This window comes from Castanea sativa, chromosome 11 (assembly GCF_040712315.1).
Source record: "Castanea sativa cultivar Marrone di Chiusa Pesio chromosome 11, ASM4071231v1".
Taxonomy (NCBI): Eukaryota; Viridiplantae; Streptophyta; class Magnoliopsida; order Fagales; family Fagaceae; genus Castanea; species Castanea sativa.
The window spans coordinates 8,587,830-8,602,296 of NC_134023.1; the positions used below are offsets into that span (position 1 = coordinate 8,587,830).

The 14,467-nt window shown below is 37.7% G+C and overlaps 1 protein-coding gene across 1 annotated transcript in view; it reads left to right on the forward strand.

The window, feature by feature from the left end:
* Positions 1–2,284: 2,284 nt before the first annotated feature.
* Positions 2,285–14,467, forward strand: part of LOC142615840 (putative disease resistance RPP13-like protein 1) — a 37,013-nt gene continuing 24,830 nt past the window's right edge. Inside the window, exons 1-2 of the transcript XR_012840861.1 lie at positions 2,285–2,532; positions 3,015–3,173. The gene's annotated coding sequence lies outside the window, so the exon portion shown is untranslated. The remainder of the gene's footprint in view (positions 2,533–3,014; positions 3,174–14,467) is intronic.

Below are 14,467 nucleotides of genomic sequence, written 5' to 3' on the forward strand. Positions count from 1 at the left end.
TGATTTTAATTGATTGTGGTTAAAAAGTTTCTCTGTTCATCTAGAAACAACTACCAATAACATAGCATAAATTAGAAGCTATTCATTTGGTTTAAATCTGGTTTGGAATCTGAGGTTTAAACATATTAATTTACAAATAGATTCTATATTGGTTATGCAATGACTAACACATAATGGTACTTATGCGCTACAGCTTTATATTTTAATTAATTAATGAATGCAGGTCCCTTATTACTTGCGAGTGGATCGTCCTTCTTGCACACATATACTGGGAGGCTAATGGAGTGACTGATGGACTAGCTAAAAGGGAAGCTTGCAAATGGATAGAATTTTTGTATATGAGTCCCCGAGTTTTGTGTATGAAAAGTATCTTAAGGATGTTTGTCAAATGGGCACTTTTAGAAAGTGCTCTGTAACAAACTATGTACTTCTCTTAAACTGTTTGTTTGAATAAATTAAACTTCCCCTTTGTACCAAAAAAAAATTGATAAAATTTCGTTTACATAACATAATAAATCAAGTAATTTTCTTTTTCGGTAAATAGGGATACGAAATCAAAATTAAGCATAACTTAGGTGGTTGTCTACTTGTCTTCTTTGAGGGTATTTTTTGTGAAGTTTTCTCCAACCTTTTTGGAAGATCCTTCTTAGATTGTTTGTCTTGCTTTCATCTTTTTGAAGCCTAAAAAATATAATTAAGAAAAAAAAAAAAGCAAGCTATAAAATCTATGTAACAAGATTTAGGAGCTGCACTAAACTCAAGTTCTGGTGCTTCATCATGAACAAAGGCCTTAAAATGGAGTAATTAAAGCTAACAAACTCAGCTAGGCATGCATGCTTAGGGGGTCGTTTTATTATATTCAAGCCTGGATTGTTTCTTGAGTCTTGACCTACATGAGAAATCAATCCGATACAGCATACATGGTACACCAATAAGGCAATAACCAAGCATGTAAAGCCGGTAGTACATGTTCCATGTCTCCGAGCTAATCAATATATGCAAAATCCATTGGCAATTAGTGAATCCAACTAATTAATATCTACTCGTAGGCGCATTCAGTCCCATACAATAAAACAAGCCCCCCAATAGTCCATTCATAAAAATGAACCCAACAGTTTATAACTGGTTCAAACCTTAACTTAGAAATATTTTTGTTTATATTTGTTTATTTGAAAAATAAGTTCACAATTATGTATTTGCAAACAAACTCCCAAGTATGAAACTTAATTTAATTAAGTGTGTATATAACATTTTTAGTCCATTTTAATTGTAATAATTATATCGAAAATTTTTAATTATAAAAGGTTAATATAAAACTAATTTTTATGAGTTTCTTAATGAAGATTATTCTATATATCTAATTAACTCAAATAATTTGATATTTATTGGTAAACCAAATAATTTGATTTCAACTATAATTTAGTCAATAATTACTCATCAAAAAAAAAAAGTCAATAATTGTTAGCACAGATTTCTAAAAGGCTATAATATAAATAAACAAGCATTAAGGTGGCGTTTGGTATGGGGTAATGTTTTAGGATTCTTAGGAATATTTAAAGATTCCCATGTTTGGTTGCAAATTACGCTAGGGAATCAGATGCTAGGGGAATCCTTAAACCCCTCTCAGTAGGAATGTGGATTCCCTTTAAAACAGGTGGGAATCCAGATTCCCAAACTTAAAAGAAATTGTATTTTTTATAAATTGACAATTTTAACTCTTTTTCCTTATCATTTAAGCAATTAAGATAAACTATAAAACAAATTATCAATATCTTCTCTCTTGTCTTTATCTTTTCCCGCCAAAACAACATAAACAGGATAAATAACTCTGCTAATAGTTATTTTTGTATTATTCTTGTCATTTTGAAATGTTATATCACAGTTTTAATGAATGTGTTGCTAATTGATAGTTTATATAATGTTTTTTATCTATCTATTTAGAGTAAGATATTTTTTAAAGGACTAATTAATAGTTTATATATATTTTTTCATTATTTATTTAAAGGAATATTTTTTTTTAATGGGCTTGGTACTTCACATTCAAGTCGAAGGACAAAATGGGAAAAACAAATAATTCATTTAAGATTTCTGGGAATACACCAAACATTATCATCTCACATTCCTGGGAATCTCCTAATGAAACCAAATATAGGAATAGTTACATTCTTAGGAATGTAATTCCTAGGAATCACATTTCTAAAAATCTAGATGTCAGGAGTAATGTGGATTTCCCGTATCAAACGCCACATAAAAGGAAACGATATAGAAAGATAAGAGTGAAACTAAAAGAGAAGAAATAAGTTAAATGACAATAATAGCTGAGATAGACCAATCTACGGAAGAGGAGGAGCAGCAATAATGTACCATATTATTTCCAGCAATTGGGTCGAAGCAAATTTTAGAGTCACCTTCTAAAATCACGTCTCCAGTTTTCAGAAATAGCTAACTGGGCAGCCCACTGGATAGCAGCAGCTTCAGCAATGAGCTGGAGGAGGAGGAGCAGCAATAATATACCATGTTTACTCCTTGAAGGTACAGCATTTAGATATTGGTACCTCTCTTCTCTCTGTAGGTATAATTTTTCATATTCTTGGTAATGGGTGTCTGAAATTTGGTCTGGATTCAAGAGGCAATCAAACTTTGACGCAGTTTGTTTTTCCATTTATTTTTTGGGTTCAAGATTCTTTAACCTTAAAGAGGGATTGCATTTGTAATTTTCATTGGGGACCATTTAGAATGTACCTTAGTGATATCAATTTTGGTCTTTTTCTGTGGTTTCACATCTGTGGTGAGGAATTTCATTGTATTATTCATTGGGAAAAATTATTTCAGGGAAAATAGTTGTAAAGATGTGCTTAGATGTGTGTGTGTTTTAAAAAATGTACTTTTGGACTTTGAAGTTTTAGCTCATCAATATCTCTTACAATTTTATATGAATCTTTATGCCTAAGACACATAATTGTCTGATGAAATTCCTGAAAGAGATATAGTAACATGGAATTCGATGATTGCAGGTTATATGTTGTGCTATGGAACATGTTTGTCTGTGGGCATGTATGGAATGGAGGGATGGCTTTTTAATACTGTGCCTGACTGGAATGTATATTTCAACTAGACATCATTCCTTGCACAGATGATTGAAGCATTGTCACCTATGTGCTGCAGATGGGCAGGTGTAAAATGAAATATAATAGTTTCAGTAAAATAGGTACCAATATCTAAATGTCAATTTTTTTGGGCCCAAGTAGAATGTCATTTCAACCAGAGATCTTGCCTTGTAGAGATGATCGAAGCATTGTCACCAATACACTGCAGATTAACAGGTATTGTATTAAGCAGCTATGGTATAAAATGAGATATAGTAGTTTTAGTAAAATGTGTACAACCAACCTTTATATTTACCCTTTCATTAGAATCCAAGAACCATTTAGTTTGGATAAGATCTCACAGTTAGATCTGAATTTATTGAACCAAATTCCATTATTAATTGGCTCTCTATTTGTATGGGATGCTGATTTTTTTTTCTTCTGTTATTGTTGTTATTGAGGCCACTCTTAGGGCTTTTTTTTTGCTAATAACTCTCTGGGAAATTTGGAAATGCAGCAGTGAGGGCGTGGTTGAAGGGAAGGCTGTCAATGCTTCTCAAGCTTTTAACTTCTGCAAGCTCATGGTCATGATATGTAAAGAAGCAATGGCTGGGAATCATTCTTTAAGAAGTTGTACTTAACAGAAAAAAAAAAAAAAAAAAAAAAAGTTGTAAACCTCCAGTTTGCAATAGGACACAATTTGTTGATTGTCGAGAATGGCAAGTGCTGATTTCAATGTAAGTAAATACTAAAACAGAATGTTGCTGGTGGGGTTCAAGCTTTCTATGCAATGATTGAATGGGGAACCAAATTGCAATAGACTGTTATGGTTGGATGGCTTAGTTGAAATCCATAGTCCATTATCAGACAATTTGTGAAGCCTTGTCCTTTGTATTATGAAAGGCAAAGTAGCTGCACTTGTACTTAAGAGTAGCTCTTAGGTTTGCAGCCTTTGTTATAGAAAGCAAATACCAAGCTGGGAGATACAAGCTATTAAGAAAGACATTGCTTAATGTACTGTGTTCGCAATTTTCTAAGCTCTCAGCTTGCTAATTCTTCAGTTTCCTGTTTGATGCACAAAGCCTGGTCTTCTTCTTATGCAACTTTTATGTTAAACATTGTATGTACTGATGACAAGTTTCAAGCTCAACCGTTAAAAAAATATAGTATAGGATGCTGTTGACTTACCACCATTTTAACTAATGGGTTGAAAATTGTTGTTGAAACTCTACTTTCAGCCATCAAATAATCCTGAATTAAAGAATAATCTGGACAACATTGCACATTGTACTTGAAATCATAGCTTTAAGATACACCACGACAGTGAATACTAAAGTATACAAGCTAGTAAGACCATCATTTTCTCTCTATTTTGGAATTTTTCTTGATAGTGAGAGCACGGAAAATTTAGCTTTGATTTGTATTTTATCTTTTCATTCAAAAAAATGAAGAAAGATTTTTAGTTTATCTAACTCAATTTCATTTCAAATTTTCAGCTGCTTTATGATTTATGGTTGGATGCAAAGCGGGCCAGTAAGCCAGCATTAGATTGATTTATTGGATTCTTGCAAAGATGGTCACATTAGCCAAATTCTAGCATCAGGTAGTAAAACCTTGTCTTCATTTCTTATCGTTGTTAACTGTGAAGGTCAACAGAAATACAAAATTTAATCAGTAAGGAAGACACATTGACTAAAGTTGCTATTTGGGAGGGACTTTGTTGCAGATATTGAATGAAACGTAGCAGCCTTTTGTAAGAATACATCTTCCAACAGAAGTTATAATATTGAAAACAACACTCAAGAACCTGAATTTATATCTTGCTGGCATTCAATGTCTTTCTAAATAAACTCTAATTAAGATAGACATGAAATTTAGATAGAAATGGGAAACTATAAATTCATATTTCTGTTTGTTTGATTTGGATTTTGAGTTAATTTTAGTATGACAAGATGGTTCACCTCATTGTGTTTTTGTGGGAACAAACTTTCCTCTTATTATACGATCTTTAAGAATTAAAAAATCATTGCTGATGATATATCTGGTATATTGCTTTGAAGTATACCTTATTTGCTGATTGTTCAATCTTTCTTTTTCCTTTTCTTCTACATTTTATTTTTTTGTTTCTCTCTACTGTCTGTTTTATGGTTTGCCCAATTTGAATCTATAGTGAGCTGAAAGATTGAGGAAAGAAATTATTTAGGTCTGAGAGGGCAAACTCCTAATCTTTCTTTTTCCTTTCTTTTCTCTTTTATCTTTTGAAACAGCAGTAAGTTAGAGATACTAGAAATTTATGATGAATTCTAATGTTTCTTTTCATTTTCAAAGTTGTCTTTGGATTAGTGTATGCTATAGTACCTTCATTTCCATAAATGTCACATAGCAGTATGGAACAAAAAACCAAGGTCTTAGTTGTCACTGAATTTTTATTTGCAAATTTTCGGGCAAGTTTTACATTGGTTATGCAATCTAAAGGAGGCTAACCAGTTATTGTAGATATTCTAAACCATTGACAACATGGAAATGGCGAAGCACTTCCACTCATTTTGCAAGTCTGGTAATTAAAAATATTTTTCTTATCGTCATTTCATAATGTGCCACTGCTTTATTTGTTCTGTATATTCTACTTTGGTCTTTGTAAATAGTGTAGTGCCTCTACTCCCTTGATAACTGATTGGATCTTGAATTTTTCTACTGTCATCTGCAATTCCTATAAGAAGCTTTCAGTAGCAAACACCATGGTGCCAAAATCCTTTGCCTTCTATGAATTTCCTGCCCGTCAGTTCTGAGGATCATAAACTACCTATCAAGCTTGACCTGGTTGCAAATTGTAATATCTATCCCTTTAAGCATGTATATTAATGAGAAGGCATATTAGGCTTACTTACAGCTTCAGATCGTGGTAATGATGGAACTTGCAGTCTTTGAAATCCTGACTCAAACTGTTCAATGGTGAAAATTCTTACTACTTGAGAGATGTATTATAATGTTGCAGCTTCAGAGATGTATTATGACTTTGATATTACAGTAGTGGATTTCAATGAATTTGTTCTCTCTTTTCTATATGAAGTAGATAAAATGAAGGTTTTTGAGGCTAGGCCTTGGTCTGTTAAAGGTCATTTGTTGATCATCAAAGAATGCAACCACAACTAATGGTGCACGAAATTGATTTCGACCCTATTGAGGTCTGGATCCAAGTGCATGGTTCGCGTTTGGACTCAGTGTCGGATGGTAGGTAGGGTGGTAGAAGTGTCCATGATTTGGCAGAAATATGCCAGAGTTAAGAGTTGAAATTAAGGTATCCTTCTCTCTCCCTCTGTATTTTCTTGGCATCTAAAAATGATAAATGCTAATTTTTGTGTGCAGGGCATAACATGGGCTAGAAGTCAATCATGGAGTTACATCATGATCATGATGCAACTCCAAATATTGGCTCTTGGGCTTTTGCTTAATTGCCAGGGTTTGGGTCATTTGCCTCGTATATTTTTTTTTTCAACCAGTCATGCCAGCACCCCTAACCACAATAAAACTTATAAACAATCCTCAACAAACCCACCAACAAAAAGAACACCTTCCAAGAGCCATAAAGGACCTTTAATTCCAACCAATTGTAAACAGCGTTTTTTTTTTCACCAACACAGGGGTCTGAAGAGCTGCGCAAGCTTTGTAGAAGTAAACCCATCTGGTGAACCGGGCCAGAGGGAGTTGAGCCCAAATGGTGTTCGAAATATCTTTCTTACATAATATTAAGCTTGCCTCCTCTTGTTTCTTCTTTTTTTTTTTTGGGTGAGAATTGACATAGTATTAAGCTGATTCCATAAGGTGGAATTAATAATGGTTTTCCTTCCAAAATGTGTTGAGCACTAATAATAAAGCATTCATTCTGATTCTTGGCGTGGTGGTCTGTTTTGCATATTTTCTTATAAATAATTTCTTTCCAATCAATAAAGCAGTAGAATTTTAACATGATACATCTCATATAAGTACAATTTGATCTATTAGGCAGCTAATATTGTTCCCCTGTTTTAACGTGGCAACATCAAACTTTTCAATGCTGCTCTTGATACGAAGATGTTAAAATTATGGTCAAATGATTAATTTTATTTTTTTTAACAACTTAAGCTCTTGGAAAAATCAGTAATTTATTTGAGAAAAAAATTATTTTAAAACTAAATTGGACAAAAAATAAAAAATAGCTCTATAATTTAAAATTTTCACACATAAAATTTATAAATTAACTTTTAGGAAAACAATGGATTAATGAAAATACTACAAAATAGCAATAACAGCAAATGATTAGCACTTAAATTTATAAATTAAAGAACAATAATAATAATACTTAGTACAATTTTTTTATGCTAAATAGTTTTAAAAGACAAATTGCTGTTATTATGCCACCTTTTGTTATTCCTAACATCTAAAAACTTTATATCAATTTAGTTACTAAACAAGTTACAAGTGTAAGTGTGTAACAACTTTAAAACGCTTTATAACTGTGATTTATTTATAAAAGTTTTTCAATTAGAACTCTTTATCACGATAATTCAACAGCTAAAACTCTAATTAGAACTCTGCTATGAAGAATTTTCACTGCTGTGCTTGGACTAGGAAGCAACACAAATCTATCTATGTGGAATACCATATTAATTTCCAAAGTCCTTAACCCGTACGTAGCCCCAAAACTGAAGAGAAGCTCTCTTCTTCATGTCATTTTTTTCTTTTTTCTAATTTCCGAAACTTCTAATCTACCATTTCAACAGTTAAACGCCTAAACCAAAATATTTACCCTTATTTTGGGGAACAGTAAGATGCCACTTTATCTTTTGTAATAAAGGGTAATGTCTCCCTAATATTTTGTCTTCATATAATTTTTTTTTGTTTGTTATTATTTTGAGGCACAAATTTAGTTATTTTATTTGTTAATATTTATAATTTTTTCTGAAACGCTAAAAGGCTATATGTATTTTTTGTTTTTTTCTAGACTAGTTTTAATAGACTAAAAAAAAAATACTTTTCTAAGAATTTCTCAAATATCTAGTGGATTCCAGGTATACTTTTCCTTGATTCGTCAAGGCTTCATTATGCTACAACAATATATAGCTTATTTTTTTGCGTTAGGTGGTATTAGAGTAGTACAACGCATTCTCAAACTGATGGATAGACAGAGGTTATGAACAAAAATCTGAGGAATTTAATTCGTAGTATTTGCTAGGATAAGCCAAAGCAATGGGAAAATGCACTTGCACATGCTGAATTTGCCTACAACAATGTTGCCAACAGTTCTACTAGACGATGACCATTTTCAATTGTCTACCGAAAGGTTCAAATTGCCTAAGTTCCAAGTTTGAGCACTTAACAAGCAATATGGCAGAAAATGTTCAGTCAAAATATCGATGAAAAACACAGTTGATATTGCGTTTATAAATCTAAGAAGGATATTTTTGAAAGAATAAGAAAATTCACATAAAATTCATAGGAATAAACTAAATATAAGAATCTTATATTTGTGGGCATCTAGATTCCTAAGAACCTAGATGCTTAAGCGTAATGTGGATTGTAAGTGCACAATTGCACCTGGACCCAAGAACAGTTATGGGCTCAGGCCCAATGAGCCTTAAACAATAAAAATTTGTAGAGAGTGGGCTTGAAACCCAGGTTAGAAGTGAGTGAAGATTAAATGACAAACTAAAGATTGCCAGTATTTGGAAACAGCAAGAAGTAATATAAATAGGTCTCCTCGGACGTAGGCCGAGAGCTGTTCTTATATTATCTCTCTCTCTTTGTCCTTTTTCTTTTTAGGTTACAAAAAGTCCGTCGTCATTTCTGTTCTAGATCTCCCCTTAAATACTCTTCTTTTTAATATTTTATACACGTGTTGCCCCAACTCCTCCCTTAGCCTAGATATTTCTTTTCTTAGTGCCTTTGAACAGTAACTAGAAGTTTCCCTTCCACTGTTCAAGTGTCACCTCCCCATTAATGCGGCCAGGGTGGTAGGTGCAGGGTCTTTAATGTGGAGGTAGCAGCCTTTACTTTTGACACTTTCCCAACATCGGTGCTTCTAGGACATTCAAGGGTTCACCCCCTTTAACCACTGGTCTTGACCGTGTCATTCACTAACCTGTACCATGAAGTCCCGGGTTCTCTGGTGTTAGTCCGAGGAGAAAAACATCCTCGGCTGGATCCTCGGATCCTCGGCGCATGGGCCGACCTAAAGTACCAACAAGCCCTAAACCCAAGAGCAGGTCGGCCTTCCTTAGTAAGGCCCAACGGCCCATATCCCTATTAAGATCTTTTTACCCCCCACAATAGCCCCTCAAAACTCTAATTTTCGACATCCGAGGAGAAAAATAGGGTTTTGATCTGACGAGGAGCCTCTCCACACACTTTATAAGTGATGGCACGTGTGGAAATCATTTCGCGTCCCAGAAGATGACACTTGGCGGTTTTATTTTCAAAAACGCGCGCATTTATTACTGTAAGTTACTCTTTGTCCCCCACGTTCAACGGTGAGATGGGCATCCAACGGTTCTCATTACTCCACAAAATTTTAGGCGGGACAGACATAATTTCGAGGCCGCCTTTTCGCACGTCCTGACGCTTCGGGAACTTGCGCTTTCATTTAAGTCATCAGGGATCAATCCCATCAAAACAACAACAATCATTCTTCACCAGCAGAAAACCGTGGAAACCCGTACCTTCAACTTTGTAAGTTCTTGCTCTCTCTAGTCTTTGACCTTTTCTCCTCGGATACAGTCCTCGGCTATCACTACAATCACTCTCCCTTTTAGAGTTTAGTCTATCGTCTTTCTGTAATGGGAAAATTCAAGTGTCTAGTGGATACCGCCGCTGGGATGGAGGGCTTTAGAGCCAAATACCATATTCCCAGCGACGTAGGGTTAGAATACTGCCCGGCAACAGCCGTGGCTGATTCTAGGAAAGAAGGAGAGGTTATCATTCCTATGATAGCCTTCATAGAGGGTGGGATGACCCTACCAATGAAACCCGTAATGAGGGAGTATCTTCGCAACCACCGGTTGTGCCCCGACCAATGCCTTCCAAACGTTTTTAGAGTTCTAGGTAGTGTAGATGCTCTAAACGAGCAGATGGGTTTAAACCTCACATGGCACGATGTCGTGTTCCTATATGAGTCCCACAAACTCTCTAAGGTAGGTTATTACATGAAATCTCGGTCCAGTACCGTTAGGCTAATCTCCTGTCTGCCCAAATCAAACAAAGGCATGAAGGACGACTACTTGATCGTGTCTGGGAACTGGCACGATGGCTTCCACTGCCCAGTTCAGTGGGGCGATCCAGGTGCGACGCCATAGGATTAATCTCCCCACAACACAACTTCTCTTAACACATACACATAGAAATGCGTATTCACACTTACTTAAATTTGTTAAACTTCTATATAAATCTGACCAAGTTTGTTTGTTTGATGTCTTTTTTGCAGATAAGCAACACGTGCGTCCTCGTCTAAGTCACTGTAACGTCGCAGATCTAAACCGGGTACTTCGCTCCGAGGTGTTCGTTAGTGAAGACCTGCAACTCCGAGCTGCTCATCTTATTCTAGGGTACTCCCCCCTTTCCAAAGACTTCCAGGAGATAGAGGACGCCATTATTGCAGGCGACCGAAGACGAAAGAGGATAAACGTAGCGCGGCCCCATTTTTTGGACGACCGTGACCTCCCAGACGCTCCTAACACCATTCTGTACAACCGGGCGATAGCAGCAGTCCCCCTTGCCGTGCACTCACAAACAACTGTCATTCCAGAAGAGCAGGTGTCTTCTTCACACACACTTGACGACGAGATAGATCAATTCCATCTCGAAGACACCGAAAGACCTCGCGGGAACCAGTTTGTGGTAATTTCCGACGAGGAAGAAGAAGCCACCGAGACCTCTGGAATTGCAGGGTTTGTAGTTGCCCTTCCCGAGGACGACAAAGAAGAAAACATGGGACGAATGGAGGGTCTCCTTACCAACAGGGCTGCCAAAGTTGCAGCGAAAAAGAAAACGGGGACGTCCCAAGTTCCCCCAGCTTTACCTCCTCCTCCTCCTCCTGCTGAGCCAAAGCGCCAGCCGAGGATCCCAAGAAGAAGAGGAAGGGGGATGATGAGGGGACGACTACTAAAGACCCCAAGAAACCACGCCAACAACTCCCACCGGCCCAGCAGCAGAAGCTGGACAAAGGCAAGGGCAGAGCCCGTTCAGCTGAACTTGGGGAAATCAGGGATGAGGCTGTAGTGCGCCGAGCACCGACCACCTGGTCCCCCGAGCTAAGGCTGGACGGCGCTCCCATTTCCTGCCAGTCCAGTATAAGGGCGGTTCAACAAGGCCATGCCCACCACCTGGCCGAGGCCCTAGAACGCCCTCTTCTGCTGCCCACGGACATGGAGACCTTGGAAAAGATGGGCCAGCCACAGCTATTCCTTTCCCTAAAAAGAGACTTAGCGCTGGTAAGTGTTTCTCCTTTTAACAATATTTATAAGTAAGCTTGCTCTGGCTATTCCTAACTCCATTATACTTTGTTACAGGCTATTCAGGAGGTCTTTGTAGCTGAAAAGTTTATTGAAGACGCTCGGAAAGTAGCCAGAACTGAGCTCGAAATAAGGCTGGAAACTGAGAAAACCTTAGGTACAGCCCTTGCCGAGAACGAGAAGCTGACCTCGGAGGTAGCAGAGCTGAGGAGAGAGAAGAATGGGGTCGAGTCAAACTTAAAGACCATGAAGACCCAAATAGAAGGACAGCGCAAGCTCCTTCATGAAAGAGATGAAGAGCTCTCCCAAGCTCAAAGGGAGTGCTCGGATCTTAAGAAGCAACTGGCGCTGATGAAGGAAGAAGCCAGCTCCTTCCAACTCTCTCTTCGAGCTGCCAAGCAGGCAAGTTTCGATGAAGGGGTAGCCACCACCGAGGAGCAGCTGACAGAGGAGTTCGCGGCTTTATGCCGCGAATACTGTCAAAAAGTATGGGGGGAAGCTTTAAACGTAGCAGGAGTTCCTCAATCTTCGGATTTGAGGAAGTCCGAGAACGTTTGGCTTCCCCTAGAAATACAAGAGATTGAAGAGGCTCCTGCTGCTACTCCTACCCCTGAGACAACTCTTCCTGCCCTACCTCCGATTGTCCCACAGCAAATTCCTGATCCTACAGAACCTTCTGGTTCTAATAAAGAGAAGGAAGGAGGAGTGGATGCAGAGAAGGACTTGAGCCAGACAGCGGAACCCATCGTCCTTTCAACAACGACAGTGGATAAAGGAAAGCAGATTATGACTCCTTTTGAGCTGGAGTTGAGAAAGACCGAGGGCACTAGTACCTCTCAGCAAGATCCTCCTCCAACAGCATAGGACTTTAGCTTAGGGCTTCTCTTTTTCCATTTTTTTTTTTTTTTTTTGAATTATATGTAATACATACTCAATTGATTAATGAAGAGCGCTTTCGTTTACTTTTCACTTGGATTGTCTCTGTTTTTACTTTACTCTTTTTTTGTACTTATTACAAAAGTTTCCCATTAAGTCATATCAAAAGTTTCTCAGAGTATAAAAATCTAACTCGAAGGCTTGCACAATCATAACTTCCACATAATCACGCGTATATCACTAAAGATTTAATACAAGATGACATAGTTAATACGTTTGAACAATGCCTTGATTAAAAAGGAAAGAGGACTTCATATAACGATTAAGCCCTTATAATGCATAACACCGTTTCTAGTAGGATGTAATATCCGAGGACCATTCCTTACACAAATTTGCTCAATACTTAAAGATATAAGACGTAAGATCCGAGTTAATAAACAGTAAGGTATTAACATCCAGACACAATCAGAAGTTAAGTTTAATCAAAGTCATAGTCCGAAGCTAAATCTTAAGCAATCTTTCGTTTAATTCTTCAAAATTGTAACTGTAAATGACAAGACATCAATTTCCACAAGGTTTGTGGTCCGAGGACTGCACTTAACCAAGTTTCTGTTTGATTCTTAAAAATTGTAACTTCAAATGTTAATTTTCCCAAAGTAGGAGGTCCGAAGACCCGGCATAACTAAGGTTCTGTTTAACAAATGACAAGACATCAATTTCCACAAGGTTTGTGGTCCGAGGACTGCACTTAACCAAGTTTCTGTTTGATTCTTTAAAAATTGTAACTTCAAATGCGAGAGTTAGCCATAACTTTGAAACATTACTTGACAAAAGCTTATTTGATTAGTAATAATACCTTCTAAGATTATTTACATTCCATGGACGTGGTACAACTCGTTCATCCAGGTCAACTAGCCTATACGACCCTATGCCTGCTATTGAAACAATGCGATAGGGGCCTTCCCAGTTAGGTCCTAGCTTACCCCATGCTGGGTTCTTAGAAGTGCCTACAACTTTTCTTAATACAAGATCACCAGGCGCAAGTGGCCTTAGCTTCACGTGGGCATCATGTCCTTGTTTTAGCTTCTGCTGATAATAAGCCATTTGGACCATAGCTGCCTCACGCCGTTCTTCAAGTAAATCAAGATCTCTCCCTAGAAGTCCCTCGTTATTCTCTGGGCTAAACGAACTTGTCTTCAGAGTAGGAAAACCAGATTCCAAAGGTATCACCGCCTCGGCTCCATAAGTCATGGAGAATGGTGTTTCTCCAGTGGATCTGCGCGGTGTGGTCCGATACGTCCACAGGACATGAGGGAGCTCTTCTACCCATCTGCCTTTCGCATCATCCAACCTCTTCTTGAGCCCGTTGACTATGACCTTGTTAACGGCCTCGACCTGTCCATTTCCTCGAGGATAAGCTGGGGTAGAGTATCTATTTGTGATGCCCATGTCACCACAGTACTGCCTAAAGGCGTTGCTGTCAAATTGAACGCCATTGTCTGAGATAAGAGTATGTGGTATACCAAATCTAGTAACAATATTCTTCCAAATAAACTTCTTGGAATCAACATCTCGGATATTGGCTAAGGGCTCAGCTTCGACCCATTTAGTGAAGTAGTCTGTCCCTACGAGCAGCCATCTTTTGTTTCCAGCAGCTCTCGGGAATGGCCCTACAATGTCCAAGCCCCATTGCGCGAAAGGCCAAGGGCTGGAGAGAGGGTTAAGAACCCCTCCAGGTTGGTGGATATTAGGGGCGAATCTCTGACATTGATCACATTTTCTGGCATAGTCCTGAGCCTCCCTCTGCATATTAGGCCACCAATAACCCTGAGTCAGGGCTCTATGGGCTAAGGACCTTCCCCCAGTGTGACTCCCACAAATTCCTTCATGCAATTCCTCCAGCAATGATTCTGTCGATTCAGGGTGTACACACAACAAATACGGTCCTGAAAAGGATCGTTTGTATAGCTTCTGGTCCTCGGACAACCAGAAACGCGGCGCCTTTCGACGTACCTTTTCTGC